The following is a 25956-nucleotide window of genomic DNA, read 5'->3' as shown; positions in this document are numbered from 1 at the left end:
CCACCTAACCCCCCTGCGCGCTCCCTTCCCAAGGCGACCACCTGCGCCTCCCCACTTACCCTCTGCCCCGCGGGGAGGGCCCCTCAGGGTAGCAGAACCCTCCCTGCTCCCAGGCGGCTCAGGGGGAGCTCGGTGTTTGCCTCCAGCCCTTCGCTACCGAGGATCAGGTTCCTCCCCTCCTCCCCCTCCAGCTCCGGCCGCCGCCGCCGCCTCCTTCTTGCATGACACAGCAGAACCGCAGCTGCAGCAGCAAGTCCAAACCATCCGCCCAGGAAGCGCCGCAACCAGGGCTTGGGAGGAGCGGATGGGGCAAGGCAGGGGTCTAACCCAGGGGTAGTCTTGGACCCACTTTCCACCATAAACTCCCTCTTTGCCCAGGGCAAGCCGACAAAATGTGGTTCAAGCTGACCAGGCCGAGCCGTGGAGGAATGCTGGGGTTCGCCCGCAGAAGGGATGGGACCAGAGAGGAGGGGTAAAGGAGACCCCAGTAAAGGGCAGGCCATTTCAGGTGAAGAAAGGTAAGAGGAATCTGTGAAGTCAAGGGCCAGGCTGTGGAGGAGATTAAAGGAGGTCAAAGAGAGGTAAGGGGGTAAGGTTGCTGAGAAGAGAACCAGCTGCTTCTTCCTGCTGCTGCTGCTGCTGGTGGTGGTGGGGTTAAGTATTTGGGAAGGCCTGAGCTGGGTACATAAGCAAAGAGCCTGAGCTGGGCGGTCCAGGCAAAAGAGGGTTAAAAGGATGAAAGAATTAGACTTGAGGTTAGAAGGCCATAAGGATGGGTGTTAGAATTAGAGGGAGACCTAATGCATTCATAAGTGATGGAGAGAGACGGATAATCAAGGCCAGGCCGGAATGTTGGTCCTCTCCCATCCCACTCCTCAGTTACTGAGTTAGTGTTTTCTTATCCTTTTTCCACAATTCTGCCAACCCCGTTTTCCTTATAAAGACGGAAAAGTGTGAACCAACAGAAAAATAGCAATTTAATCATAGATTTTACTTATAGGATGTTTTTCCATGGTACATAAAAATGTAGAGACAGAGAATTGCGATTCGAAGTAGACCCCCCCCCCCACACACCTTGCACACACATACATTGCAAGTCATTAAGACTAAGGACTTCAAACTTAGTTTCCATACATCACTAGACACGAATAAGCCTTTAAACGCTAATACTTAAGTTAAATGCTAGCAGTGGGGACAGAATTGGTGGTTTGGAATATCAGGAAAATGCACGTTTGCGCTCTGTCCACACACACGCATATATATGTATATATAATTTCTAGTGTGTAGCATGCACAGTATGATTAAGGGATAAGCATGTTTCCCTGATCATCTTATTTCCAACCAAGCACGCATTTTATGGCAGTCATCTTGTCACCATTTGGAAGAATGTGGTCAGAAAAGTAGTGCCCAAACTGCCACTTTGGTTTTGTCTGTACCTTACAGGTCATGGCTTCATACCTCACTTCCTGACACAAACAAGTTTTTACTGTTGTCAGCAACAAAGCCCTAATATAGCCGCGGAAGAGAAAAACTGCCTTGCATTTTGCCTCTTGAGAGCATCATCAACAGTTACCGGAGGAATGTAATTCCAGAAAGCTCCGAAACTGGTAGTGATGGTAATTATGGACCAAATGCCCGGTTCTGGTTGTTATTTTCTGGGCATTTCTGTTCTACCAACGATCTGCGAGTGAGCTCACTGAGAGGGCAAATCTGGCTTTTCTTTTTGACTTTGTAAAATTTAATCAGGCCTGATAGGGAACTCACAGCTCTTGGGGGAAAATAAAGTAGGAACCACGAAATGTCATTTTAACAGAGCGTGGGCTTGGTGACTGCAGGAAAGGATTTAAGGACGCTCCTGTTCCGCTTGCTGTGTAATGAGCACTGGCTCCACGCACGCACCGACGCCATAGCTCCCGGATGCAGTGGCTCCCTTATCTGGGCTTTCGCAGCGCCACAAGCCCCTTCGGGATGCTTCGAGGGGCTCCTGGTGGGTGGTGGTACAAATGCTGCCGCCGCCGCCGCCGGCGGTCCTGCTGCTGTTGTTGCTGCTGCAGTCACGTGGGAGCCCCTTTAAGTTTCCATAGAGAGGCCTCTCCGGTGTCACATGATGGACATGATATAATGAAACAACATTGTGGAGAGGAAAGCATTAGGGGAGCCCACGGCTACAAAACAAGTGAGAAGAGGTGGGAGAAAGAGAAACTACGCCACCTCCTCTGCAGCCGAGCGCACGCAGCAGCCTGGCGTGACAAGTGGGCGACGCCAGGGACAGAGAGTGGGGGTCCTCCGCCCGCTCCGGGGACCCTGTCGCCCACCGTGGTGCGCTGAGCAACTTTTAGCCGGCAGCCCCGCACCTGTCTCAGAGTCCCCATCGCTCCCCACCAACCATCATGGGAAAATTCTAGAAGAATACGCTCTCGGAATCTACGTGCGCATCATTTTCCTCCTCACTCCAGAGGAAGGAACCAGAAAAGAGAGCAAAGCGGTGTAGTGTTCAGCCTCAAGGTAAGTTCTTTAGGGTGGGGAAAACGGGTCCAGCAGGACTTGGGGACAGGATTTGGTGCTCAACTCCCACCTTGGGGGTGGAAAAAGCGTCCCCGCACTCTCGGTGAGGCAGATGGGTTGGCGCGTCATCTGTGCTATTTTCCCGGTGGACTCTCTTGACGTCCACCCTCGCAGTCCCCGGGGCCCCCTTACGGTCCCCCACAAGGGGCCTGAGGCAGCGGGCCAGGATGCTCGGCGGGTGAGCGAAGGAAGGTAGGGTTGCTGCGTGAAACGGGCATGTCGGAGCTATTTCGCCATGTTTGTGTTGCTAAGAGCACTTTTTTTTCCCCTTTGCGGTGGCTTGATGCCACATGGCTCCTCCGGAGCTGCTGCCGGGTTGAGAGCGAGTGGTTTTTTTTTTTTTTTTCAATGTCCGCATTCCAGCTAATGTTGCGCAGATAAAATTCAAACTTGAGGTAAACAGACGAAGAGGAGGAGGAGGAGGGGAGGGACCGGCGGGGGGGGGTTGGGGGGGGGGAGGGAGGACTGTTTCCATTTCGAGATCCCACCTCTTCACTCAGAGGAGACCAACATCCCGAACCTAGAGGCAACTCATGCATGGCTCCCACGCCCCCCCACCTCGGCCGTCAACAAGAAGTAAGGGCTGGGGGCGAGCGGTTGGGAGGGACGCGACGTTTTGGTTCTAGGGGGAAGGTGGGGGGAGAGGCAGCCCCTGGGAAGCCGGAGCTTTGACTTCGGCTATTATTTTGGCGGAGGGAAGCAGGATGCGTCCTCTTGCTCTGGAGATGGGGGGTTGTATGTCCCCCCTCTCTATCACTACCTAATCGTGTTGCCTCACTCCCCCCCACCACAGGTTGCCCCCACAGGCGGGATGGGTGGGGCTTTGAGGTTCCAGAAGGCAGGTTACCTAGCAGGTGTGTAGGGTGGGCATTTGGATTTGGTAAGTCGCTTGGATTTGGTAGGAGACCATGGGGGAGGCAAAGCGAGTGCGTAGGTAGAGCTAAGTCTAACGCTTATGTATGGGGGGGGTTGCTTTTAAAACCAAGAGAAAAATCAAGACAGGTCCCCCCCCCCCAATATGTCTGTTTCAGCTCGCAGCGAAGCTGCTGCGTGAGTGTCGAGGACGAGGGCGAGCTTCGTCATGTGGCACACACTGTAGGCTTCTGACAGCTTGGAGCTATCTACCCCCTCCCGCGCGCGCCCGGGGCGGAAGGTGTGGGTTGGGTGGTCCGAGGCGGGTGACGTCCGAGGCGGGGTGGGGACAAGACTCCGGAGCGCCTGGGTCCGCAGCCACGGCTTGCTCGGCACGGCGTGTCAGGGAGGAGGCGGCCACGTGAGGGGTCCGCGGCAGCTCGCGAGCTGAAGGCTGGGGGCGAAGTGCGTAGCAAGAGTCGTGACGGGGGTGACACGCAGCCGCCGTGGCCCTTTGCTCACTGCCCACGCAGAGCCGCGCCGCGGGTGGGTGCGCACTCACGCGCCCGCTCCCGGGAGACCGTTTCCGGCTCAGGGCTCGAGCCCGGGCGGTAAACAGGGTGGTGCCCTCTGCCCTCCCGCCCCCGGCCGGGCGGAGGCGCGCGATCGTGGCGGACGAGCTGCGGTGGCGAGAGCGCGCGCGAGCGGGCGAGCGCGCGTCCCCGCCCGTCCCGCCTCCTCTGTTTTTGTTTTGATGGAGCCCGCGTGCAGCTGGCGCGTGTCGAGTCACGTGCCGCGGCCGCGAGGTGGCTGGGCGCCGGCGACCGGGACACGGGGGAGGGTCGCAGACCCTGAACAGTTCGAAAACTACCGCGAGGTACAGTCTTGTGGGGCTGGTCGCAGTTGTTCCCCTGGAGCAGTATTTGGGTTCGTCGTCACAGCATCCCTGCCAGTCGGCTGTCCCCCCCACCCCATCCCCTCCGGGCCGGAGACTCAACAGAGGGATCGAGCAGACCGTCCTCCCAGGTGTGTTATGTTATATCAGTGGACACAGAAGTACCTACATCTAGCTCTTCATCCAGGCTGCACGGTGTAATCAACCCCAGAGCTTTAGAATTAATCCCGATACCCACTCTCATAGCTAGGGAACTGAAATCCAAATAGAGTCTGGACTGAGGGCCATTTTCTTCACCTCCTTCTTCTCCAGTAATTGTGACGCAGTAAGAATAAAAACTGATAGGTAGCCAGCTTGGTAGGCTAGATGTTGAGTCATCTGTATTTACGCATCGAAGAATGAAAAATAGCCCCAATAGTTAACATGTCGGTCTCTCACTAAATGGGGCCTCTATGTGCCAGACAGGATGACTGCGCAAACATGGCGACAACCTGGAGGAGTAACAGTTTTTACTTTTGGGGGAATGGAAGTACAGGAGGTTCTGGCAGAGGTGGAGCTTGAGGACTCCCTGACGGGAGCTCATGGGAGCAGGCCCCAGAGTTCATATTTGAAACCATTACTCCGGGTTGCTTGAGAGACCTTTCACCTTTGCGAACAGTTTAGGAATAGTGCATACTAGCCCGAGGGCCCGAATTTCTGTACATGGATTTCTGTTGTTACAGCTTTATCTGGAAAGGTTCCCTTGTTTGAAAGGAGAACCACCTTTTGGTAAATTCACTAGTGCCTTCAGGCTACTGATTCTAGTATTTACTGTGGGGGGGGGGGATTTTAGCAATTTGAAGTTAACAGGTGGATCCCCTCATACATAGTATCTTCATGCTCGTTGTCATTTAACATACGTGTAAACTGAAGAAGAGTCCAGAGGGTGCGTCTGTGTTCCATCTATGCTCAATAAGTAAGGACGACATGATGGGCCATAGTTTGGATGTGGACAAAGTGCCCCCATTGGGTACAGTGTCTGAGAAGTTCTGTCGTGAAAATTTTGGAGGAAGCACACACACTGGATTATAGAAGCTTTGCCTTTTTTTTTTTTTTTAAACAAACGTCCCTTATTCCTCCTTGGTTTTGTTTCTCATGTGATCTTGATGGGAACCTTAAGATGTGGGGGTTCCGGTACTTGTTTGGAAAATGTGGTTGTTGATACCTTCGGGTGATACCAAATAACACATTAAACTCAAGTTTCTCTCCAGAGTTCTAATTCTAACAATCTTGTGACTATTTGCATTATCATTGTTGTCTTCTGTGGCCTAAAGAGCTCTGAATATGCATACTAATGACTGCCACCAAATAGCATTCGCTGCACAGTGGGCACAGGTAAGTATATTTGAGACCAGGGTTTAAAGGTTAGTGTTCACATTCCTTGCAGTTTGGTGAGCCGACGATCTTGAAGACCCACCCAGGCCAGCACATCATAAATGTGAACGTTGCTGGTCTGGAATAATTAATTGTCCAGCCACATGCTGTGCTCTTCCCGTCGATCCTGGTGCCCTCACCACAAGTGACACCTTTTTCTTAAGCATTGTCAGGCTGTTTAGGTACTGGTGGGCTCAACTTTCCTAATGCTGCGACACCTTAATATAGTTCCTCATGCTGTGACCCCTAACCATAAAATTATTTTCATTTCTATGGCATAACTGTAATTTTGCTGTTATGAAATGCAATATGTGTCTATGTTTATCAATGGTTTTAGCCTACCCCTGTGAAAGGGTGATCCCCAAAAGGGTTGAGGTCCCCAGGTTAAGAACCGAGGGCTTGGGGGGTTCTCGAATAGCTCTGTTAAGATGGCCTTTCTGCTTCTTGGTTACCTCCTCTTCTTGAAGAACTTGTTCTTAAAAACCTTATTTATATATGTGGTGTTTGGTCTGCATATGCACATCTGCACACCAGAAGAGAGCATCAGATCCCATGGGGCTGTAGTTAAAGACAGTTGTTAGCTACCATGTAGGTGCTGGGAATTGAACTCAGGGCCTCGGGAAGAGTTGCTGGTGCTCTTAACTGCTGAGCCATCTCTCCAGCCCCACCTTTTTAAAAAATGTCCTGTAGCCTTTCGCACATCCTTGGCTCATTTTGTCAGACACAGATCATCATACTGTATTTGTCACAAAAAACCAAACCAAACCAAAACAACTGCTCTTCAACGTTAGGAATGATTTAAAAAAGTAAAAAGTATATCAGTGGTACACACCAGCACTAAGTTCTTTCCATTGGTCACCATTGAATTCTCTTTGCCTCCCTCACCCACATTCATTCGGAAGCACCCTTCCCACATCTGGTCCGAGTGGTAAGGTGAAGAGCACACACCCTTTGGTGAGAGATACAGATTATGGCCCCACTAATGCTTGTTTGCGAAACAATAACAACCAATGTTTTTCATTTGTTTTCCAGTTCTTTTTTTTTTTTTTTTTTTTTTTGGCTGAGTGGATACTGCGTTTTCTTACTGATAACACACTGGGCAAGTAGCTCCCTCCCGTTGCCACTTCCCCCTTATTTGGAAAGAAATGATGGGCATTACCAGCGGCTGTGCTTTTTTTTTTAAAGCACAAATGCTTGGTCAGATATCATTACACTGTAATTTTCAGATGGGGTATACAGAGCTACGTGAGAGCCCCTCAGCCCTGTGAGGCTTTCTGAGATGAAGATGAGATTTTTTTTTTAATCTTTTGATTTGCAGTATGTTACGAGATTGGGGACCTCAAGCCTCTTCATGTTAAAAGGTGGCTTGTGTGACGCAGAAACTGAAGTTGGAGTTGCTGCAAATGTGGGTAGATAGCCACTAGTGGCTCCTTAAGGGACAGCATGGAGGGCTTGCTTCTCTTAGAGTCTAAACATGGAACAAGCAGACATTGGAGCGAAGGCAGTGTACCTTTAAAAGAGAAGTCTTGTTGATTCTAGGGCATTGGCACGAGTGCTTCTCATTTCTAGATCCTAGGTACTTGCTGGTGACACTTTTTTTTTTCTGACCTGAATGAGGCCTTCAGCTAGAGAACATCTGTGTTATTACATAAGCTGGTCTTATACTGTATGTGGTCTCATGGTCTCCCTTTCAGGAGCAGAGTGAAGAAGTTGAGGATAGCTATAATGATGAGTAATTATTTACAAATGGAGGGGAGTAATTGGAGCATAAACCAAACGACTGCCTCACAAGCTGAATAAGGTGGTGTTTTGTTTTGTGTTTTAGTGTGCTGTAAGGAGACAGGCAGGATGTATCTTGCTGACGGATACGTCTCCGGTGCTTAGCACAGTGCTTCGCATCAGAAGCGCTCAGATATTTATTGAGTAAGCCCATCACATCATTTCAGGCCCAGAGTGCAGGTTGAAGAGCAGAAGAAAAGACAGAGGACACAGTTCTCACGTCATTCTTGACGCCACGGTTGTTCCAAGGCATTCTGGTCAAGCGTGACCTTGATTTCTTTCCCGTAGCCCTTACCCTTGTTTGATGACAGAGTAAAAGTGAAGTCATGAGATGGGGTGTACAGGTTAGGAGGAGACTGTATGCACACGGAGAAAAGCGAGGATTTATTCTGATTGTGTGGTGAAGAAAGTAAAATTCCATGCATTGAAGAGCTTTGGTTATTTGGCTCATGAAAAAAAATATATAAATAAGTATATGTTAATAATTCTGAAAAGAAGAGTGAAAATACCATCCTGGCATGACATTGAGAAAACAATTTCAGCATAAGAGTGGGAATGAACCCTTCATTTTATAATCTCTAAGCCTCAGTCTTGTGCTAGAACCTTGGAAACTTCTCCAAGTGGATATTTAAGGTAGAAGCAGAAGCAAGTGTTTTTTTACGTAAGTAACTACTAGGGGATATTTTTATTAAGAAGGCCTAGGATATGCCAAACACATTTAAAACGAGCTCGAAGGTGGAAAATCCCGACATCCTTACATGTGAGCCAGTCTGCTGGGGCTGCATGACAGTGCAGCTGCCGTGCACGCGGTAGTGTCTGCAGAAGATGGTACAGAAGTCCACTCTCCATCTTGTGTAGCAGATGGGCCCACTTGATGCTGTGATGTGTGCCTGAGGTTTCAGCCTGCATTTTTTTTTTCCCATGGCTTCTAGAATTCCTGATGTCAGGGCCTGTCATTCACTATGCCCCACAGTGAAAACTAATTTTACTATAAAATAAGTGCAACACAAGGAAATACAAACCTGTCCCTCGAAACAAAATCAAAAGGCATGATTATTCCTATGTGAAATGTGAACTGAGGCGGGGGCAGGCAACCTTTTTCTTAAGGAATTTCTGCCTATTTTTGTGGCCTATTTTAAAATAATTCTGGAGTGAATCTCTCTACAGGGTCTGACTGTGAGCCCCGTGGATCTCACTGTGTAAACCAGACTGGTCTGCCTTTGCCTCTGGAGTGTTGGGATCGAGGGTGTGCATCACCACGCCTGGCGGAATCTGTTTGAGGGGTACAAATAATAACACATAAATAAGTGTGAGCTCCTCAAACTGTCAACCAAGTGTTCCAGCAATTCCTGCTGTTGCCTTAGAAACAAAACCAAACACTACTGAGAGCAACAGAATTGAACCTAGCTAAACAAATGAAAGGAAGCCTTTGATACTTGATGTGTTCAGAGGTCAGTCATGTGTAGGCTGCTTTTTTAGGTTTTCAATATAAATTACTCAGCATAAATAACTTTATATTTGCCTGTGTCTACATATCTAGTGATGCTGTTAGATTGGTAACAGAATCAAGATGCATTTTGCCTATGAGAGCTCATAGAACTAAATGGATTCAGGTGCAGCGTTAAAGAACCTTGGCTTTCAGAGAACTGTTGACAGTAAATGACCAAGGTTCATCGAAGAATTTAAGGAGGCTGGGTGTGTTTCCAATGACCATTCTGGCTGGCAGGAGGCTCACAAGTTCAAGGCTAACCTACATCATGAGACAGTCTCAAAAACAAAATTGAATATGAGGAAATGTTTGGCTTCGGTTCTTTGTGGAGTTGGTTACATTGGACCCGTGGTTCCCAAACCACAGAGGGCTTGTTAGAACACACATGATTGGCTGCCCAGACCATCTGACTAGGAAGGCCTTGGATTGGGTAGGCTCACTAATACACTAATATATACTTGATTCCCAGGATTGCTGGTCCTGATGCTTAGAGGACCACACATGGAATTAGGTAGTTTTTTTTTCTTCTCCTTGAAGATTTTACACACACACACACACACACACACACACACACCCTCACACCCTGATTATATCACAACCATTACTTGAATTCTCCATCATGACATTTTAAAATTGCCATATGGTAGTAATTATTACTCTTTGACAAATTTCCACGTTTTCAGAAAACCTTGGGTCTATTCAAACTCAGATTAGATATTCCTGAGTAGCCCGAGAATTCTTAGTAAAGATACATTAAAATAGCCAGGTCTGGTGGCCCATGTCTTTAAATCCCAGCACTTTGGAGGCACAGGCAGGTGAGTTTGAGACTAGCCTGGTCTACATAGTAGCAAATTCCAGGACAGCCGGGGCTACTTAGATCATGTTTTAAAAAATATTTCTGATTTTAAATGTCAGTATTGTAAGCAGCTGATTAAACTTCCATGTATTAAATACTAACCAGTCACCTTTTTTTCTTTTTTCTTTTTTTAACATGTGTGGGTATTTTTCCTGCATGTTTGTCAGTATACACAGTTCCTGAGGAAGCCAGAAGAGGGTGTCAGAAGCCAGAGTGTGCCTTGCAACTGGAGTTACAGATGATTGTGAGCCACCACGTGGGTGCTGGAAATCGGACCTCCATCCTTTGGAGGAATGGGCAGTGCTCTTAACCACGGAGTCAACTCCTGTCCAGCAAATTGCCTTTTAAGATCGAGTGGCAGTGCAGTGCTGGGGCTCACTGAAAAACAGTGGGTCTAGCACACAGAGTGTATTTCTAGTTGAGGTTATATAGCTTTGGGTCTGTATAAGACAGTGATAGCAATGACACAGAAGTCCTCCGAGAACAGGGGACGCAGGGAAGAGCATGTGCTCAGGAACGAGATGTGGTATGTGCAGGATGCATAGGAAGCCGGAGCGCAGTCATGAACAGGCTGTGGGCACAGCAGCAGTTCTGTGGCTCCTAGCAGCCCGTGGGCAGAAGCGAGGGGTCAGTCAGGGATAACGGTCTTAAAGCAGACATCACAGTGTACTTGGGACTCTATGCTGGTGCTCTCATATGGCTTCTAAGAGGACAGGAGCTCTGGAGACCTTCCAAATGATGACCAGGTGAGTCAGGGTCTGACATAAGCTGAGGTAAGCAGGGAGAGTTCAGTGGAAGGAAGTGGTTTCCATTGGAAGTCGGTACAGCCTCATCGGAGAGAGAAACCAAATGGGATCTACAGGGAGGAAGGACCGGTGGCAGTGATGGGATCCTTCAAGATTTTTAAACACTTTACTTAAAGACTTATTAACCGGACTAATTATAGCAGCACAGGCTTCTCTGTGAGGAAATAATGGCTGTGAGCTTTCGTTTTCTGTGACTGTCACCACGTCCTGTTATTTAGCTCATGTCAGACTTTTTTCATAGTTCTGCTTTGTCAGAGTCAGTGCTTATACTTTTAGATGGCTTTGATAATCACTAACACGTTTAAATCAGATTTCTGGAAGTTAGGCATGTTGCTTCTTCCGGAGTGTGTTTGATGAATTCGTGTGGGCCATAGCGGTCTGCAGCCTCCAGACTGGCTCCACTCTGCACGAGATTTAGGTTTATCTTGAAATAGTATATTTTGTAACTGCTCTTAGGAAATACTGAAACTTAGACTCTTAAGAGCTGATTTCACACACACGTGACTGATTTTAGGCTTTCATAGATAGAGCTGTAGGCATGAATTTGTTTATCATGTTGAAAAGACGTGCTACTGAGATCTACAGTCGCTTTTTCTTGTGTTTGACACTGGGCACGGAGATGCAGTTCTTTATATGAATCTTTAGATTTTATTTTGATTTGAGCCAGGATCCCACACTTTAGCCAGGGAGTCTCTGGAACTCACTTATGTAGCCCAAGCCACCCTTAAGTCCTACAGCAGTCCTCCTTCTGTCTTAGGCTCCTAAGTGTAAGAATTATGAGCACAAACAACAGCTTGCTATACACAGCTAACTCAGAGTCAATTAAGTTTGTGACAGAAGTTTAATTTCTGGGATAAGCGGACGTGAGAATGCTGGGACCTGGAATGTCCGTTGCCATGCCTGTTGTAGGGTTCTTCTCCTGGCCCTTCCTTGAGCGTCCCTTTCCCCCCTTCCTCTAGAGCACTGGTTTTTCAATTTGTGGGTCTGCCCACCTTGGGGATTGTTAAACAGCCCTCTCCCAGGGGTCACCTAAGACCAACGGACAACACAGATACATTCATAGCAGCAGGACTGGCGAGATGGCTCAGCAGTTACGAGCACTGACTGTTTTTCCGAAGGTCCTGAGTTCAAATCCCAGCAACCACATGGTGGATCACAACCATCTGTGATGGGATCTGACGCCCTCTTCCGGAGTGTCTGAAAACAGCAACAGTGTACTTACATATAATAAAATAAATAAATCTTTAAAAAAAAGAAACAGCAGCAAAATTGAACTTTTTAAAGAAGTAACAATAAATAATTTTATGGTTGGTGGGCTCACCACAACATGAGGTCACTAAAGGGTCACAACATTGAAAAGCTAAAACAGTCTTTGTTTTATCTTGTCTTTAATAAAGACCTTTTCTATATGGGAGCATCTGACTCAATTTCTTTCAGTTCCTTTTACTCCAACCTGTGAGAATTGTGTCGAAGCCTCTCTCATTGGGCGGGGTTGGCCAATGCTTCTGTGTGGATCTACATGAGACCGTCTCCACACTTCCTTTTTCCGGCTGATCTTACTTGGAACATTGAGGTGTAACACTGAATGTTTTGTTTTGTTTTCGAGACAGGGTTTCTCTGTGTAGCCCTGGCTGTCCTGGAACTCACTTTGTAGACCAGGCTGGCCTCAAACTCAGAAATCCGCCTGCCTCTGCCTCCCAAGTGCTGGGATTAAAGGCCTGCGCCACCATGCCGGCTCTGAGTGTTCTTTTAACAGTGATGTATAGTTGCTTGGCACTCACAGTTGCTCCTGGTAGCTTCCGGGCCCTGGGAAAAGCTGGCTCCTCTTCTCTGTTCCTTTGTGAGAATTTGGGTGTACAAAGGGTTTCCCTGCCCTCAGGTGCTAAATAGAACTTATCCCTACAGTGGTAGGGTTACAGACCCTCACAGGGGTGTTGCTTATCACAGGCCTGACAGAGGGCAGGGTCTTGATTGCAGGTGAGAGACTCCAGAATCCCTTACACGAGTTTAGTTACTGCTGTGGTTCGAACACTCAATCGTGTTGTGTTGGTCACAGTGTTATTCGTGTTCTGAATTTAGCCCTTTGAATTTTGTAGTTTTCCCACTAATTCATACAGGCTTTGTGACAAAAGAATTGTTATGGCTCTATAATCTTTCCCACTTCTTGCTTGAAAATGCATCTTTTTGGCCCTCTCCCTCCCCCTGGAGTTTGGGTGGGTCCCAAGTCCTGTCAGTTGAAGTTGAATCCTAAAGCCAGGAAAGGTCACCTATCAGGATTTGGAAGATTTCTGCTACGTTGTGGTTCCCAGGAGGATGTGGCTTCTAAAGACAGCCTTTCCTGTGTATTTGAACCACTGAGGGAGTTTCTGGTTTAGCGTTTCTGTTAACGCCTTTTGCACTCACGTAATAAAACCTATCCCAGATCTCTCTTCTTCATAACTTGTACATTGGCCTGTGACCTTGGGTGCTTGTGTCCTGTTTTCAGGGAATCCTTGCCAGTGAGGAATCTCTTTCTTCACAACTCCAGCAGGCTGCTTTATCTGTCCATGGTCAAGGCCACTGGCAGTCGTTTCTGCTTTCCGGTTGTGTTTGGTGGCACACACAGTACGTACCGTCCGTGCTTTTAAAAGCCTGGGGTGATTCCCGGTGAGCTTAGTTATGGCCGTGGTTCGAAGGCCTAATTAATCACCTTGTTTTAGAGTTGGTTATGTTTCTTTGGCTTTGCCTTTTCTTTTCTTTTTTTCTTTTTCTTTTTCTTTTTTTTTTTTTTTTGCTTCAGAATTTTATGGTGTGTATAAACTCTTGTCAGAGAGCAGTATCATGATGGCTCCATATTTTTAAAAAGCACTTATTGCATGACAATGCTTATGTTTTGATAGGAAAAAGTGAAACATTTTTAAAGGTCATAGCTCATTTTGGGGTTTCATCTTCCAAATTTATACCTTCTGCCTTGGCTTTGTGGGGCTTTGTGGGAAAGTATGCCCAACTCCCTCCTCATTCCCACTTGTAGGGAGTTCCAAGTTGAGATTCTTCCTGCTGCCAATTTAATTCTGGAAGAGGACACAAGGGCTCTGCTCATAGCCACCCATCTTTGTGACCATCTAATGAGCTGTGTGCAACAAGGACTTTTTTGGCTTAATGAACCAATGTCCTAGTTACTCATTTCGTATTATCTGCATAATATTTTCAAGACCGGAATTTTTTAAAATACAAGATCAGGGCTGGGGGATACTGCTGGGTGGGCGAGCTTTTGTGTAAGTATGTGTGGGCTTTGGGTTCACTCCAGCACTAGAAAACCCAAAAAGATGATTTGGGATTCTAATCAGCAAACTTGGTTTCCATTTGTCTTTAATGATCTTCCTGAAAACAGTTGTGGAATATTTGTTGTCCCTCTGTTGGGGACATGGTGGTGACATGAGGCACAGCCTCTGTCCAAGGGGTCCCAGATCTTTAACCCAGAAAGCTGCCTTGCATTCTTGAGGAAAGCCACCGCAGCATCCTAAGAGCCGACTAGAAATGCCTGTGCATTCGCTGTGTTTTGTTAGTGTTGGAGGTACCACTTGATGGCAAGAACAGACCTGCAATTGTGAAAGTTTACGTAACACTTGCTAACACACTGCGGCACCCTTCTGAAGCTGTAAGCTCAGGCAGGCTTCCTCACCAGGAGCCTGTGGGTTCGTGGACACTGCAGGTAATCCTCCTCAGAGGGCTGAGGTGGTGGATGTGAGCTACTGCCCATCAGTAGGGTCCTCCTACTCTTCAGTATGGAAGTCTAACTAAAAGGTACAAGTTAATCCGATCTCTCTGGTTACACTTTCTGTTCAAAAAGCAAACAATGCTTCGAATGTGTCTGGAATGTGCCTTGGAAGGTTTGTGGGATGCTGGTACGCTGCGGCTCTGGCACACCCAACTTTGGCCTCCCCTCCCCTCATTCTTTCTAATTTTCCAATTTTTTTTTTTTTTTTTTTTTTTTGGTGTGGGTTCTCTTCTGTTTATCTGCCTTTCCTGTTTGCTCTTCAAAGGCTGTGGACATAACAGCTCAGTTAGTAGAGGGTTTGCTTTACATTCATGAGGCCCTGGATTCAATTCCCACAAAACAAATTGCCCAGGAACATTTGGGACGTTCACCCACATCAGCCCCTGACCCTACCCCACTAATGACCATCTAAAGCTGTAGGCAGCTTTGACTCTAATGTTAGAATTGTTTTAGTCTATAAACATGCGTGTGCCGATGGGTAGTAATGAACATGAAACATTTCTGAATATTTTAATTTGTTGATAACAGGTTAATTTCTGATTGGATGGAAAGTACACATGAAGTGTGTCCTTTGTTGTTCAGGAGACGTTCAAGTGGGATTCAGACGCACGCCTGAAGACTTTCTGCTAGGATTTATTGTCCTTTTAAGTAACAAATTTCAGGATTGTTTTTTAACAAATTTGTTGAACAAAAATGTTGTTTGGGTTCAAGCAATGTTTTTAAATTGCTTAAATTATGTTTGGTATAAAGAACTCGGCAGCCAAATTATGTAAACCACCACTGTCGGATGAGCATGCAGTCTAGCTGTAATAACCTCCAGAGTTAACAGAATGCAGTCCTATTAGTCCTACGCCGAAGAGTTAGTCTAAAATGGCGTAGCTGGCTAGTGGCATAACTGACAGCAGGCAAGTGATAGTACTTTTTCTGCCAAAAGCTCAGGTGACTTGGAAGGAGAGTAGGCCAAGCAATAAAGTTTTTGACTTAGATAACACCTAGTTACCTTAGATATCACTTAGTTAACTTTGGATACCGCCTAGTTACCTTAGATACTACCTAGTTACCAGGTGGGTATTGGTCTTTGGAAGGGAATTAGTGAGGAAGGTCCAATCCAGGTCTGGAATGCAATTCATTGTACTTTGTTCTTTGCTACAGTTTCTGTTGAATGTGTCGTCCCTCAGGCTCCCAGGCCAATGCTTGGCCGCATCTCAGCTGACTGAAGTTTGAATACTCATTCACATTTCACATCTGGAGGAAGGAGCCCTCCAGTAATACCCAAGGCGGGTCTTTAAGGGGTGCTCTTTTCAATTTTCATTCTTTAACAGTTTGAGAGACCAGTGTTACATAAATTTATGAGAATTTTGTTGTTTCCAACTCAGAGTTGCTTTGTTTGGGGTTGGAGAATAGGTTTTGTGGTTCCCAGTAGGCAGTTGGGCAGAGGGAAGCCTAGCAATCTGGAACAATCTGGAAGGGGTGAGGAAAGAGGAGCTTTCATAAAAGCATCAGAGAAAAGCTGAGGGCATTGGAGCTGGTACTGAGCAGCCCATGAACGTGGGTGTCCAGGCCTTTCGCCATTCTTAGCAAGTTGTTGGTCTTACTAGCTTGGCAGTGTGTAGCCTTTCGCCATTCTTAGCAAGTTGTTGGTCTTACTAGCTTGGCAGTGTGTAGGACACTATTCTTTTGCCCTAAGGAAGTGAGAGAGAGAGGTATGGAGGCAAATGGAGAGAAGAAGCCCTTTTAACTTTTACTTTCTGAAGGGTGTGATACCCACCCAGGCTGCTGGTACGTGCAGCACCACACACTGGCTGAGTGGCTCACGGGCAGCACAAATTTATGTCTCATAGTTTGGAAGTCCAAGATCAAGACACTGTCAGATTCTTGTTTGATGAAGACCAGCTTTCTGGCTCATAGTAATACCTTCTTGCCATTGTCTCAATGTGGCAGAGAGGAAGCCAGCGCTGTGTGGCTTGTTGTTTGTTGAGATAGGTCTTGCTCAGGCCATCCTCCAATTCCCTGCCATCTTTCTGCCATGTCTGTCTTTGTGTGTTTTAAAAAGGTCACTAATTTCATCCATGAGCGAGTGCTCCTCCACCTTCCTCACCTCAGCTAAGATTATTTCTAAAGTTCTTGCCTCCCAATACTGTCTAAGAAGTAGGATTTCAGTAAATGAATTGATGTGGGTGGGTGGCAAAGAATTCAGTCTGTAGGGATAATTCTCCTTGTGCCCCTTCATTTGATAGTTTAGTTATAAGAAGGGATTTTTAGGAGCTGCTGTGGGGAGAGGGAGATGCGATGGGGGCTGGTACTTAGGAAGCCAGGGAGTCTCACGGGAAAGCACAAAGGGAGAAGATACAAGAACTTGTTTGCTTCTTTGAGAACAGCATAGTCCTCTGAGAATGAGAGGGGATCTTGGAGTTTATTGCAGGAGAAAAGTCTAGAAGACAGCAAATAGAACTCAGTTTACCTTGAATATATATTTATATCACTTTTAATCAGAAAGGAAATAAAATCTATGAGGAATTCTCACCACAGTTTTAACAAAGAGAGAAGATGGTTTGGGATCTAGAGTTGAATCTAACCACAAAAAATAAAGGGCAGATAGTAACTTTAAAAAACTATGGAAAAATGAATATGTAAAAGTAAATATTCACTTAGTAATAATATCTACACTTAGATTTTTTGTTTTTGTTTTAAAACAGAATCTTTTAAATAGCCCCGGTTAGGATCTCAATCCTCCTGCCTCAGATGCCTGATTGTTGTGATTACAGTCATGTGCCCTACGACATTGTGTTTTCAATTTTGTTTTTGCTTTTTCTTTAAAACATTTGCTTGAGTTTTCCTAAATTTTATATGAACATTTAAAAAAACTTTATTAAGTAAATTCTAAATATCTATGCTATCAATCATTTCCATGTGATAGCAATGTGATTATCTTGAATGATTTTAATTTTTTTAAGTTGCACATCAACCAAGCAGTAGAGATAGTTGGCAGAGGACTGTCTATATGCCATGTACATTATATGATGTTACAAGTCTGTAGGCATTGAAGGTACTTTGGAAAATGTGCAGAGAATATGTGCAAATGCTAGACCACATGATTAGTAGTAGACTTAAGCATCTGCAGGTTTTGTTATGGGTTGAGTCTTGGATCCAATCCCACGTGGACACCAAGGGCAATCATAATTACAGGATTGAACACCTGATGTTCATTCTTCAAAATAACTTTACTAACACTGTTTTAAATTTAATGTACTAGTGCTTTGCTGCATATACATCTGGAGTCCAGAAGAGGGCATCAGATCCCCTTATAGATGGTTGTGAGCCACCATGTGGTTGCTGGGAATTGAATTCAGGACCTCTGGAAGAGTAGCCATGCTTTTAACTGCTGAGCCATCTCTCCAGCTCTCCCTTTATTAACACTTTGAGACATGTTACATAAAAGAGGAACTAACATCAGAATTAACCTAGGTAGATTTTTTTCTAAGCAAAGTTAATGATTAATTCTTAAGTGCCTCTACTCTTGAAGGCCAGTGTTACTGTTTACTCCTAGTGCCCAAACACACTGCTTACAAAGACAGGAGATGAGGAACTCTGTAGTGGTCTGTTGTAGACCCCTCCTCTAGCCATGATGGAGTATTGAGTGCCTGGATCATTTGGGGTCTTATGTAAGCAGCCACAGCTTCATCGAGTCCATGAGTGCAGTGTCCATGTCAGATCAAGTAGACATTTTTTGCTTCACATCTCCCCATTCTCTGGCTCCCACTAAAAGACAAAAATATACAATTAAGTTGGGAAATCCAGCAGATATGGCTATCCACCAGGTTTTTTTTTTTTAAAATAATTTCATGCAGTGAATTTTGATTACATCCATCCTCAGCTCTTCAGATCCATTCTCACTTCCCTACACCCCTTATCATGTCATGTCCTTTTTCTGGGTTAATTCAGTAACCCTTTGACATTCTGTCTGTGGGACCATCTGGATTGCAGTTGACTTGTGAAGAGCAGCTCCTTTTAAGGAAACTGATTATCCCTTCCTCAGAAACCTTCAACTGTCCATTACTTCTCAAAGCTGCCAATCTATTAGCAGATAAGTCCCAGGGCAGTTTTATACCATGCCCATTTAGCAAAGTAGTCATAGTAGGTTCATCCCCAGGGTCTGTAAGCTCTCCAAACTTGGCCTCGTGGCTAGATTTATAGTTACCAGGTATGTATCACCTTCTGTGGAGTGGACTTTCAATGCAGTCAGAAAGCAGTTGGTCACCTCCCTAACGTTTGTGACACCATAGTATCCATAGGCATGACTTCAAGTGTCAGTTGTTACTGCAGCTGGGTAAGACTGTTGGTGGCTTCACCCTGGCAGTCTGCATAGCACCCAGTTACTGTCTTAATTAGTATTAGAGGTAGCATGCTTCCTGGTCAGTACCCACTTGGTTTCTCCATATCCTGTGACCAGTGTATGTGGGACCTTCAGCAGTGGTCTTCAGCAGTGAGGCCTTACCATGCAGTTTTGTTAGGCAATCGAGAAGAACAGTGATAATAGTCTGTACTGTTTTGGGGATTTCCAGAATATCTCCCACCACAAATTTGAGGGCAGGTGTCCCACACCTCATCGTTGGGCTTTTTGTTTGGCATCCTGTGTCTCTGAGGTAAACATGATCCCCAGAGTAAAGTAACTCTAGTTAAACTCATTGTTTTCAAATGTTTTTGAAAACATCCTTTGGGCTAGACACCTCTCCTGCAGCTTCATCCTCTGCCTTACCTGCCTATCCCTGTGTGCTTGCTGCCGTTGCCATGTTTGAAGAATACTAGCCAATCACTATGGAGAAGGTGCTTCCATTTGGTTTGTTTGATGTTTGCTCCTATGATAGTCAGGGTTTGTGCTTTTGTGGATGTGTCACCCTTCAGACATTATATCCTCACTGTATCACACTGGAGGCATAATGCCACCCCTGAGAAGGTTGACACCGTTGTTAAGGCCGGCTTTTCTCTCTGTGTCTGTCTTGTCTGTCGGTTTTTCCTCCATTTTTCAAATAAAAACAAGCTCATGGGATAACCTTTCTTAGATTTTTATTACTTATTTATAAGTAGTATTTACAATTTTTTGGTTTTGGTTTTGACTATACTTAAGTTTTTTGTTTTTGTTTTGTTTTGATGGATGGGCTTTTTTTGGTTTGCTTTTGAAACTGGGTCTCAGTCTAGCCCTGGCTAGGCTGGAACTCGATGTGGAGCTCAGACTGCCCTCGGCTTCTGGCAATCCTCCTGCTTCAGCCTTCCAAGTACTGGGATGACAGCTGTGAGTCACCACACTACCTTCTCAAGTTTTGAAAAATATCTGTAGTCAAACTGATGAGTCTTTCTTATTTCTGACTGAGTCCTAGTTCGCCTGCTCCACAGCAGTGTGAGAGAACAAGCCAGTCCTCCTCCAGGACTTGTACAGCTTATTCTTGTGAGTGGTCTGAGGTACAGATCTAAGTTCATGACTCTCGAAATGGCTCTCCAGTCACTTTAGCATCGTTTATTGTCAAGTGCTTTTTCACGTGTTTCCTTTAGTTTGCACAAAGCTGCATGTCTCCTTGAGCCTGCTCTTTACTTTGTTGTGTGGATTCCTTGGTCTTTCTATCTGATCTGTCCATTATGTAGGCTTTATGTTAGAATATATCACCTAGAAGAACATACCATCGTCCCCTCTAGTACCTGAGAGTTTCCCTGGCTATTCTATTCATTCATTTTTCAATATGAAATCCTCTTATCAATCATCCACTTAAAAACTTAGTATATTTTGGAACTTACATTAATTTTATGAATTTAATTACAGTGAGCTGGCATTTTAGTGACATTAGCTTGTTCTATATCAGAAAATACAAGAGCTCTTATTTGGTTGAGTTTTCATTTGTTCCTCCTTTGAGATGTTTGTAAAGTCTTCCTCTGATGGGTTTTACACATTTCTTATTATGAAACTTGCATTTTTTCCACTTAATATTCTGTTGAGCAGGTCAGTACATGTTGACCTATTTTATCTTGTAAAATGGATCCAGAGTAGTCTGCCGTGTCCTAATTTAATTTAACTTTGCCTCTGTTGATGTATGCTTGTTACTTTTAATTTTTTCCTCTTCTAAGCAGCTAGAATTAGAATTCCTTATTCATAAACCATCTGGATTTTGGAGGTAATAAATGCTGCCAAGTTATCCTCTCAAACCATTTGATAGTCATGCAAACTTTATTGCATATGTACATTATTACCAGATCTCCAAACTTTTTAAAAAAAGGTTTACTTATTTATTTTCTATGAATACACTGTAGCTGTCTTCAGACAAATCCAGAAGGTGGCATGGATCCTATTACAAATGGTTGCGAGTCACCATGTGGTTGCTGGGAATTGAATTCGGGACCCCTGGAAGAGCAGTCAGTGCTCTTTACCACTGAGCCATCTCTCGAGCCCTCTCCAAAAATTTTAAAGGAAAAAAAAAAACATGAAAGATGCTCCTGCTCTAAAAGTTTTTTGTGTTCATGAACATGGATTATATAAGGTAGAAGTGGCTGGGGATGCAGCTTAGTCATTCAGTGCCTGTCTAGTGTGCGGGTTCAGTTACCAGAGTACTACAAATAACAAAGTGGCAGAAGTCACAGTGTTTGCCTTGAGTAGCTACAACACAGTCTTGGAAACCATATTTACATACATTAGAAAGTAAGTAAAGTTTCCATGAATGTAGACCTTGAATTGAGCCCAGAAGAGTGAGTCACTGGGTCTAGGGACTTCAATCCTAGTATTCAAGGGACAGGAGCAGGTGGATCTCAGTGAATTTGGGACCAGCATGGACTGAACAGCAAGTTCTAGGTCAGCCAAGGACTGCGTAGTGAGACCTTGTTTTAATATCCTCCTCCCCAAAAGAAAGTGCTGAAAGTGGTGTGGTGCACCACTGGTTTGGTGTGCTAATGGCACGGGTTGAGCTTACTTTGCCAGCGACAGTAATGGCCTAGACTAAAATGGGATCTGTATGCAAAGATAAGGAAAGGACAGCAGGTGATGGATGACTGAGGTGAGGCCCAAAGAAACACTTGAGGTTTGATCTCCTGCTGGCAAGCTACAACTCACCCTCAAATCCAGAGATTGGAGTCAACAGTAAAAACTGGGTGTGTCTACCTGTGTCTGGGGTTGGGGTTCAGGACTGGGGTCTCGTCTTATATTGAAGTCATAATATTAGGTTCCAGTCCTCTTCCAAAGTGGTGTACTTCCTGGTGCTGGTGACTCCTGGAGACCTCAGTTCTCCCTGTGAGTCTCTCCACAGAGTAGAGTGTCCATAAGACCTGGCCACTTCACCCCCAGATCAAGTAATCCAGGGGACCAAGACAGGTGCCTCAGTCAGTGCCTTTTGACTTTCCCTTTGGAAGCCGTTCATCACCTGTCTCTCCACATTCTATTCTCTAGAAACAAGCTGTAAGTTCAACCCACATTCAAGAGCAGGGGAACTAACTTTCATGTTTTCAAGGGGAATGTCGAAGAATCTGGGAACAGATTGTGAGACCTACACACTGTCCTGTCTGTTCTGACAAGGAGGGATGCTAACATTTTCAAAAGGGAAAAATGAGCTTCTCTCCCACTCACCCCCCTGTGGTATCCACGGAAGATGAAGCCGGCTGTAGTGTTGAATATAGATTGAAGTGAGATCTGCCCTGTGCTGTCATCAAGCCCGCCAGTGGGGATAGAGTTAGTTGAGGGCACTGACGGGGGAGGTAGAGCGGGTGGGACAGCGGAGGCAGCAGAGTGAAGAGCAAGTGATGAAGGAGAGAGAGAAACGAGGCATGTCAGAACTGGGAAGAAGAGCAAACTCTGAGGGAAAATGAAACTGCTTTGGTTCTAAGCATTCAGTGGGCAAAGCCCTAAGGAGTCCAAAATGCACAGCCAGGACCCAGATTGAAACCTCTCACAAGAGAGGCCCAGCAGTGATAGTTACACTGTTAGGGAGAAAAACAGCCTGGCAGGCCAGGGCCTGTGCCTGTGCTGTGGTTTGGAGCAGGACTAGAGGAGGGAGCCAGATCTGCAGCATGGCGGGGAAGGGAGAACCTGCTGTGTTCCTGGCAGGAAGGAGAGACTCTGGAATGTTCCAGAGCCCTCAGGTGTTGGGGTTTAAAGAGGGCTGTGTTTGCCTGCAAGACTGCAATGGAGACAGCAGTTTTTAAGTGGAATAAAACAGTTTTGGAACTTGGATTATAACATGTACATTGATGGCTTTTTAAATGCTCAAGATTGGGAGGAAGGGTGGCTGGCATTCTAGAAATTCCTTCCTTTGATGTTGACATATCTTCTGGATTCCTTTTAGAACCCCCGTGCATCCCAGGGATGGCGCCCTCTACAGGAGGGTCCTTGCCTCACTTTCGGGAGTCTCTTAACTGTAAGTGAAATCTGTTTACCTTCTTAGCTTTTTCCCCCTCCAAGTACTGCTTCAAGATGTCCTTGAAGTGCATCTGTTATGTGTGTGCATCAACCAGTATGTCCACCACAGCACACATGTGGAGGTCAGGACAACCTGTGACAGTTGGTTCTCTCCTCCTCCTGAGTGGGTCAGATCATTCTCAGGCTTTGAGGCAGACTCCTCTACCCTCTCGGCAGCCCCTGCTCCTCTCCCCCTCCCTGCCAGTCTTGCTTTTTAATGCCTGTCTAAGAGATTGTGAAATTCCCTTCTTTTTATCACCTACATTAAGTGTGATTCTCTTACTGTTCTTGTTAACTAAACTTGGAATTTATATATAACAAATACGATTAAAATGGTTAATTGAGATCATACTTGATACCCTTCCATTATATATCTGTATGATGCATAATCAGTTTTCACATTAGGAAAATAGTTCGTAAGTCTCCCAGTGGGACATAGCATGTTCTCAGATTTCAATAAAGATTTAAGGTTAAATGAATCAGGGACTTTTTATAGGTTAAACGTCAAGGCCCCCCTAAATTTTCTTCACCACGTGATATAGTGATTGCTTTCCAGTTCTTCTTTAAAGAAAAATGCTTAGGTCTGATAAATACAGAAACTAAATCAAAGTGGCAAAAATTACTTAGTGCCAAATTACAGATTTTTTTTTTACAGAGCAGTCTTGATAGCTTATGTTGCGATAAAGCAACTATTGTTGATAAGTTCCTTTTAGTACAAAAAAATATGATTATGGTTAGTGTCATCTTTCAATCAGTGGGGCAGCCTCACAGGACGCAGCCTGGTCCTGCAGAATGTGCAGGGGGTGAGCACGGACAGAGATTGAAAGACCAGGAGTGTGAGAGGAGACACCGGAGACCTAGGACCAGGACATGTGCTGTGTGTAACCCAGATGGTACAGGCACAAGGTGTGCGGAAAGGGCTGCAGGCTGCAAACCTGCATGGACTCCAAACTACAGGTGGTTCTTAGTTTTCCTTAAAGAAATAAAAGAATGGAAAGAGAGCATCTCGGGAGATCACTACATTTTCATTCTGTGTCAAGAGCTACAGAGATTAACAGCATCCTGGCTTTTACAAAACATTGTACTTGGCGCTGGTTTGGTTTTTTTTTTTTTTCCCTCCCTTTTCCTGGTTCTTACCCATCTTGCTCTCTTCTTTTTTTCTGTACATTCTTTTGTGGACAACAACAGATCTAGAAACTTGTTAGGTCACTTACTCCGTTCCCATTTTTCCCACAAACTCAGGAAGTACTGTCATCCTCCAAGCTCCTCTGATTCCAGAATGTTCTGGGAACTTCTCGATCACCAGGCTTCTAGGACATACGTTCCTGACCTTTCACTTGCAAAGGGGTAATAAGTCAGGCTCATTTGAGCAGCCGTCCATTGAATAGTGACCAAGTGCGTGCTTGCTCTGCCCTTCTGCTGACTGCACACCGCCATCAGCAGTGGTGCTGAGGGCTGCCTATCTGTGGCTGAGAGGTGGACTATGCATGATGGGAGGTATCTTGGGGGCTTACTGAAGTTGAGTGACACAGAGCTGCTTATCTGAGGTGTTCTGCTGCGGACGTGTCAGGGATGGGTCGGGAACTAGAAACCCGATGCAGTGTAGTGTAGTGTGGTAAACACTGGATCTCAAGCCCAGGCTGGTCAGGGAGTCTGCAGTCCACTTGCCTGCGTGGTCTGGGCTGTCTGAGGACTGTCTGCAGTCCTTCCGAGAAGTCGCTGCTCCTCACCTTGGGGAAGACCAGGGAAGCGTTTCCAAGGCACCATGTGGCACCCTGTAGAGGTATGAGGACTTAAGAAAGGGCTCGAGGCTGGTGGTGGAAAAGTGGTGGGGGATGGGGCTGGAGAGGGCCCTGCAAAGACTGCTGATGCCCTGTTGGCCTTGGGAACTGTTGGAAGTTTTAAATGTAAAGGAACCCTGTAGCTTGGCTAGAGGACTTGAAACGATGGTGACTGCTTGGAACAGCTATGGCGATTTAGAAAGAAGAGAGGCAGGAGAGGAAGTGGACTGATTACTTCGCTGTAACCAAGGCATGGCGGGGATTGAAGGCAGGGGAGGAAGAGTTAGGAGCTTCTTGCCTGGGAGCTTAGAACTACATCACAATTATTTTCTTAAACCAGTGCTTTTCAGGACAATTTAAGAGTCTTCTAAATCTCGGACATTTTTATTCACCAGGCATTAGAATGCAGTTTTCTATCTTTAAATGCACAGGTGGCACCAGATACATCACTACCACCATCTTCTGCGGCGACACTGTACACAGCTAAGCACCTTCCCCTTAGGTTAAGTCAGACAATGTCTGCCCTTTTGTGATAGGCTAACTTTGCTTAGTGTCTTCAAGGTTCACCTGTGCTGTAGCATGTGTCAGAATTCACCTCGGTGGTTTTTGGGACAGATTCTCATTATGCAGCCTGCTTTTAGCCTCGAATTCACTGTGCCCCTGCCTCCAGCCTGCGCATTCAGGGCTCACAGGTGTGCTTTTTAAGGCGTTTTCCTGTTGTCCAGGAAATGAGTCCAGCTCCTCATGGCACTAAGCAGTTCTTACTTAGTGCACTAGCCTTGAAGAACAGAATTGGGGGCTAGAGAGATGGTTCAGCAGCTATGAGGACTTGCTGCCTCGGCATAGGACTCAAGTTTGGTTCTCAGTACCTACATAATGGCTCAAAACCAGTTCCAGGGTACCCAGAACCAGCTGTGATCACTGTAGGCATTGCACACGCGCACGCGCGCATGCACACACACACACACAGAGAGCATGCACGTACATGCACGCAAAATACTTAAACACATATAAAGAAAATTAAAAATCAGAGCAGTCTCAGAGCTTTGCTCCAGATGGAGAATTGGTTGTGTATACCCATTCAACGCACAGTCATTGCTGTATTGTGTGATGTTTTGTATACAGTTTAATTTTGATTTAACTATCAGAACAAAGTTGGTAGATCTGTAGGACAGATTTAAGAAGGAAGCTGCCTTTTAAATTTTAATTATTTACTTGTCCTTTCATTCATTCATTTTTGCCTTTTTGAGACAGGATTTCTCTCTATTATAGACCTGGCTATTCTGGAACTCAACTCTGTAGGCCAGGCGGACTTCAAACTCAGAGATCCACCTG

The 25956-nt window shown here is 45.7% G+C and overlaps 2 long non-coding RNA genes across 9 annotated transcripts in view; one reads left to right on the top strand and one right to left on the bottom strand.

Moving 5' to 3' along the window:
• Positions 1–228, bottom strand: part of 2210408F21Rik (RIKEN cDNA 2210408F21 gene) — a 117045-nt gene extending 116817 nt beyond the window's left edge. For all 6 annotated transcript variants that reach the window (NR_040257.1, NR_040259.1, NR_040258.1 and 3 more), the window contains exon 1: positions 60–228. This is a non-coding gene — a long non-coding RNA (RIKEN cDNA 2210408F21 gene). The remainder of the gene's footprint in view (positions 1–59) is intronic.
• Positions 229–2104: 1876 nt separating this feature from the next.
• The window catches only part of Lncpint (long non-protein coding RNA, Trp53 induced transcript), a 124912-nt gene continuing 101060 nt past the window's right edge, over positions 2105–25956 (top strand). For 2 of the 3 annotated variants that reach the window (NR_110471.1, NR_110470.1), the window contains exon 1: positions 2105–2505. This is a non-coding gene — a long non-coding RNA (long non-protein coding RNA, Trp53 induced transcript). Of the gene's footprint in view, positions 2506–22727; positions 22800–25956 lie in introns of all 3 variants that reach the window. The other variant, NR_110469.1, reaches the window with a different exon arrangement.

The sequence above is a fragment of the Mus musculus genome, chromosome 6, assembly GCF_000001635.26.
Source record: "Mus musculus strain C57BL/6J chromosome 6, GRCm38.p6 C57BL/6J".
Classification (NCBI taxonomy): domain Eukaryota; kingdom Metazoa; phylum Chordata; class Mammalia; order Rodentia; family Muridae; genus Mus; species Mus musculus.
This window is presented reverse-complemented; position numbering and strand designations above follow the sequence as displayed.